Below are 6824 nucleotides of genomic sequence, written 5' to 3' on the forward strand. Positions count from 1 at the left end.
TTCTTTATGTGTTTAGGAAATCTTTTCCAATGATCCTATGCTGTCCCTTGCCCAAAAGACTTTATAACACCAACTTCCTCTGAACAATGTTGTATGACTGGGCAATGATTTAAGATGAATCAAAAAGACAACAAATAGACATGTAAGAAAAAGTTCTATTTCTACTATATCCTTCCACTTGACATGGCCATATCTATGTGGTAGAAATAATTTTGATTCTTACTGATACTTTTATCCATTATTGAGTATACACTTAATAATAGCTCTACTAGCAATATAAAAAAACAGGGGGAATATATGTAGATTGTACCATAAACATAAGGACTTATATATGAGAAATAGCAAAAAAGATATCATCAAAGGCCTGTATAACCGGACAAAGAAGTGATTCAGTCAGCTGGGAAGAGTGAGGAATAAAAGCGAGAGAGAGACATTTATGCATAATCAAGGACATCCATAATAAGGGATTTACTGAAAAACAAGAAAAGTTTTGCCAGTGGCTAGTCAAAATGCAACACATCTTTACCATTTCATTCTTTGCATTATTAAAACATTTGGCGAATGGCCTTATGTTAGCTGGATAGAGATACAATAAAGAATTTATGAAAGGACACAGATAAGAAATGCTGAGGATGTGGAGATTTGAATAAATTGTGTTCTGATCTGGTAGAGTGATACCCTTGTAATCATCGAATTACTGAGGGTACTCTAGAATTTCACCCAAATAAGCTGGAACTAGTAGCGATGTCCTTGGGGCAGCTAGATGGTACAGTGGAACAAGCACTGGAGGACCTGAGTTCAAGTCTAACCTCAGACACTTAACACTTCTTGGCTGTGTGACCTTGAGCAAATCACTTAACCTCAATTGCCTGAAAAAAAAATTCACAAACAATTGTCCAATTTCTTCCCTACTCTAAACCTTTAGTTAGTCCTGATTGTACTTGCTGAAGAAGTTGTATTTACTAGATCAGTGAAAGGCTCCATTGATGTGTGCTGTTTTGGGCAACCTATACACATCATTTAACATCAATATTCCAAAAGACTCTGTAGGATTGTCAGTGGCAAAATGGGACTTGACATGCATTGTTGGAGGAGTTTCCTCACTGGGAATGCCCTCAAAGTAATTAAAGGCTCAATACACAAAATTAAGTGCAGAGTGCTACAGTGGATGCAGCGGTGGGTCTGGAATCAGGAGGACTCATTTTCCTGAAGTTATTTAAATCTGACTTCAGACACTTTTCAGCTCTGTGACCCTGGGTAATTCACTTGTCTCTGTTTCCCTCAGTTTCCTCATCTGTAAATGAGCTAGAGAAGGAAAAGGCAAACTACTCTAGTATCTTTGCCAAGAAAGCCCCCTAAAAGGAGTCACAAAGAATCTGAAATGATTGAACAACAACAAGGTATTTTTCTCTTACAGGCTCCTTTCCTGTTTTCTTCCTACTTAAGCATGTCTTTGCTGGCAAAGGAAGCCAGAGGTAGGGAGTGGAGGTCAGGCGGGGTGTAAAACTGGAGTCTATTATAAATGAAATTATCAGTGGATCAAAAGAAGTTAAAAGAAACTTGAATGTTCAGACCCTGTAAATGGAGGAGAAGAAAATAATCAGTCAATGAAATCCTTTTGAGTTTGTAATGAATGTCTCATCTCAACTTGAAACAAATCTATCTGCTCTATTGGAAACATATAATATCAAAGGACAGAAAGGCTGTCCCATAAAGGCATGGTCGCATTTGAACATCAATTTGACAGGTAGTGTAATTTTCTTACTAAAGACCGTGAATATCATATCGAAGTCTACCACAGAAAATACTATTCATATTCTTCCCATAAGTCATTCGAATAGGAAAAGTTTCAGCACAAGTCAGAGAAGATATAAGAAGAAAGGCTGAGGCTGATGAATTTCACTTATGACCAAAAACCCATGACCTTGACTTATTTCCATTTAATACTAATCTATTATCTCTAACCCAGTAACAAGGAAAGCTGAAATCAGTCTGGAGCTGGAGAATTATTTCTGCTCTAGATTTACTATAAGCAGTGAGGTGTCATCTGCATACATTTGTATGCTAGTGACAAAAATCAAGGGAAGCTTAGGTCTAATCTATGGCTTTCCAACTATTTTGAGGGAGGGGGCAAGATGATAGTGGTTTGAGCCCCTGGGTTTCCAGAACAGAGCACAGTGAGGAGGCGTGCATGTAAAAAGATGAGACAAACATTTTTGAAACTGTCTTTCATTGCCATCTGCTATAATATATTCACAACCTTGCTTTTTCATAGTCACAGAGGCAAAAGTTCCAAAGAGTGTCAAACTGAAATTTAATTTTCCAATATATTTTTTTCCCCAAGGCACGAGGTATGCTTGATGTATCAAACACCAATATAATCAGTCAAGAAGGCTGTCATGGAGCAGCATGTGGGAAAGTTTTGGCAAGTCTTTCCTTTTTTTATTTAAACATAAACTTGCAGAAGTGAGGGTAACTCAATGAAAGCTATGATGATATCCCAAACCGCAAATGACTTCTCAGTTCAAGTTTGGTTACAGCTCTTGAGACAATAGCCAGATTGCCCAAATATTCACTGACTTGATTACAAATCTTGATTTAGCCCAACTTGGTAAGAGTGAAATGAGGTTATATTTTCAAAAGATTGATAGTGCTAGGTAGAAGGCTACACTAGAACTAATAAGCATGATTTATATTGAAAATGAAATTGATTTCTGCTTTTCTCATTGAAGTTTACTCCTAGATCAGCCTCACTCCAATCTCCAGACCTTAATACAAGATCTTTAAAGTGTATTACTAAACCCAAATAATAATAGTAATACAAATCTGACATTGACTATACTACTACTATTAATAACCATAGCTAGCATTTTTACAGTGTTTTGCACATCGCTGTCACAATGGATAGAATGTTGGGCCTTCAATTAGGAACACTCATCTTTGTGATATTTTTACAAGCTATGAGGCCCTGGGCAAGTCACTTAATCCTGTTTGCCTTAGTTTTCTCATCTGTAAAATGACCTAGAGAAGGAAATGTCAAACCACTCCAGTATCTTTGCTAAGAAAACCCTGAATGGGATCACAGAGAATCAGATACAACTGAAAAGTAACTAAATGACAACAGTATAGTACTTCATGGTTTACAAAGTTTTGTGAAGTTGTAAAGTTGTTTACAAATATTATGTCATTTGATCCTCATGACAGTCCTGGTTAGTAGGTGTTATAATTATACAGGTGAAGAAACTGAGGCAGAGGGAGGTTCAAGTGGCTTGGTCAGGATTCTGTATCTAATGAAGGTCTTAGTCCACATTTGAACTTAGATCCTCCTCACTCCTCACTCCAGGTTCAGTACTTAATAAGGATTTGGAGCACTCGATCACAGTACACATTACTTATAAAAGTCACATGGTAGTAGACAGAGCACTTGACTTGAAGTCAGGTAACCTGAGTGCAAATGATACCTAAGACACTTACTAGCTACACAACCCTGGACAAGACATCCAGTCTCATTCTATGTGAAGTTCTTTGTAAATTTAAAGCTCTGTATATATCTGAACTGTTATTATAATTATATCTAGATTGCTTGTCGTTTTACTAGGTTGTCCAAAATAAAGCTAAAAGGCTACCAAAGAATTCTTTCCCAAGAAATAATCCCAAGTTTACGTCAGGAGCAGAAAATTTCACCTTAATTTTATTTCATTAATATAGGAAGTTTAAAATGATGCTTTACACAGATTCTGCAAATGATCCATGATCTCACAGACTCCTTCTCCATTGCTACACATAATGGGCCCCACTTGATTTTTTATCCTGTGTGATTTTTGCTCCTAAACTTAAAGAAATACCCCACAGGTTGAAGACAGTCTATTCACATTGAAAACAGTCCACTGGGTGCCTTCCTTCTGTTTGCTAGTTTGTTTTTAATGTTTCATTGGGAACTACTGCATGATTTGTCCATGTTTTCTTCAAGTAACATGGTAGAGGGAAAAAGGACTGGCTTTAGACTCAGAGGATATGTATTTAAATTCTGCCTCTTTTTTTCCCTTCCTGCCTCTATGACTTTAAATAAGTCATTTCTCTAGTAATCCTGGATTTTCTCATCTATAAAATAAGGAGATTCAATTAAGTGGCCCCAGAGTTTCCTCCTCACTCTAAATCTATGATCCCATGATCTTTGAGCATATATTTAATGCTACTTCTCTCACTTGAAGTGTGAAATTCTTCATATTTATTTTCCTGGTTTCCACCAATCTTACTGCTTTAATCTATTTGAGTTTCACTTCTATTTCTTCACATAACACATTAGAACCTGATGTGGTGAGATGTAGATGCTGGGACTCCAGTGTTATCAATGTTGAGAATAAATTGAGGTCAGAATGCTGGACAGTCTGTCCAATTTTGCACCTAATTGCTGACTTTCTTCCATTTTCATCTGTAAATCAGTGTTTTGAGGTTGTTCTGGCTTAGCTGGAATTCATGCCAAACTTTTCACAGGCTCCTTTTCTTGTCCAATGTTTTCTCAGTCTTGTGAGGCAAAACTGCTAGCCATATTCCCTTCTTTGCTTCCATATTATTTTTGAAGTGAGCTTAGGGTGACAATAGGCCTTGGAAAGTAGATTCAATCTTTTTTGAAAACTATATTCATTGCTTTGGGGGAGGGATGATTTAACCTGTCAGATTTTGTATTCCAGTACCTTTCAAGAGCTAAGGCTCACACCAGCAGTGATGAAGTAGAATTTAAATAGAACAAAAATGGTGTTTCTAACTCCAGTCTCCTTGAGAGTGAGGCATTTTTGTTTGTTTATTTGGTTTGGTTTGGTTTTGATTTTTTTTTGCTGTTGTTGTTATTGTACTTCCCTGTATCCCAGAGCAATTATTTTACTACTTTTTTATTTAGAAGGACTCATCAGTTTGGATTTAATTTAGATTTGAAGCTTCTGTTATGACAAGTCATTTAAATAAAAGTCATTATTAAAAACACATTTTTCGAGATTACTCTACATATTAGTTGCTTAGACATTTTTCAGTCTTGTCCAACTCTTCAGGATTCTGGGGTTTTCTTGGCAAAGACATTCAAGTGGTTTGCCATTTCTTTCTCCAGTTCATTTTACAGATAAGGAAGCTGAGATAAAAGGGTTAACTAACTTGCCCATAATTCAGAAGTGTCTGAGGCCAGATTTGAACTGAGGAAGATGAGTCTTCCACCATTTTTTCCACTGAACCATCTATTTTTTCCTAGGATTAAATATAACATCTATTTGTTTAACCTTAATAAAATGTAGCTTTCATAATCACTTCTCATTTAGTGTAAATTGCATCTATGGGTATATTATCTCTTTAAATATAACAAGAAATGCTAATTAAGATTTGATTAATTATTAAAATACTTTCATCTTAATTTAGTGTTTTTAGAATTTGGCCCACTTAATATTTTATATATGGTTTTCTGGGACATGATGTGCTCACAGGAAAATATTTTAAATCACAGGAATTTAGAACCTTTTTGTTCAAATTTTTCATTTTATGCATGAGTAAAAATAAACTCAGAAGATTGTAAATGACTTGATCAAGGCCATCCAAAGATAAATAGGAAAATTATAGAAAAAGAACTTATATATTCTCAAATGTTTATAGCAATTCTCTTTGTAGTGGTGAAGAACTAGAAATTGTAGAATTTGCCTATCAGTTGGGGAATGGTTGAACAAGTTGCAGTACAAAATAGTGATGGAAAACTACTATGCTATAAGAAATGATGAGCTCAAAATGTGTGTGGCAGGCCTTTTCTAGAAACTGAAAATTGAATGGATGCCCATCAACTGGGCATCAATGATCAATTCTCATCAATTGGAGAATGGCTGAGTAAATTGTGGTATATGAATGTTATGGAATATTATTGTTCTATAACAAATGACCAGCAGGATGATTTCAGAAAGGCCTGAGAGACTTACATGAACTGATGCTGAGTGAAATGAGCAAAACTAAGAGATCATTATACACTTCAACAACAATACTGTGTGATGATCAAATCTGATGGAAGTGGCCATCTTCAACAATGAGATAATCCCAATCAGTTCCAATTGTTAAGTAATGAAGAAAACCAGCTACACCCAGCAAAGGAACTATAAGAAATGAGCGTGGATCATAACATAGCATTTCTACTCTATCTGTTATTGTTTGTATGCATTTTTATTTTCCTTCTCAGGTTATTTTTACATTCTTTCTAAATCTGATTTTTCTTGTGCAGCAAAATAGCTGTATAAATGTGTGTGTGTGTGTGTGTGTGTGTGTGTGTGGTATTTAACATATACTTTAACATATTTAACATGTGTTGGACTGCCTGCCATCTAGGGGAGAGGGTGGGAGGAAGGAGAGGAAAAGTTGGAACAGAAGGTTTCACAAGGGTCAGTGATGAAAAATTACCCATGCATATGCTTTGTAAATAAAAAGATATAATAAAGGAAAAAAAAGAATTTATCAGCTCAGTGATTTTAGGAAAATATGGAAAGAACTGAATAAAATAATGAAGAGAAAAATGAGATGAACCAAGAGAGTATCATATGCATTAATAGTAATATTGTTTTAAGACAGATAAGTTTATTTTTATTATTAAATACCTAAATTATTTGTTTTGTTTTTGCCCCTTTTTGGTGAGGCAGTTGGAAATAAATGACTTGCGTAGGGCCACATAGCTAGTAAATGTTAAGTGTGTGAGACTTGATTTGAAATTTGAACTCGGGTCCTCCTGCTTCCAGGGCCAATGCTCTATGTACTGCACCATCTAGCTGTCCCTAAATACTTAAATTAACTATAAAGGATATATGAAA

This window comes from Sarcophilus harrisii, chromosome 5, assembly GCF_902635505.1.
Source record: "Sarcophilus harrisii chromosome 5, mSarHar1.11, whole genome shotgun sequence".
Taxonomy (NCBI): domain Eukaryota; kingdom Metazoa; phylum Chordata; class Mammalia; order Dasyuromorphia; family Dasyuridae; genus Sarcophilus; species Sarcophilus harrisii.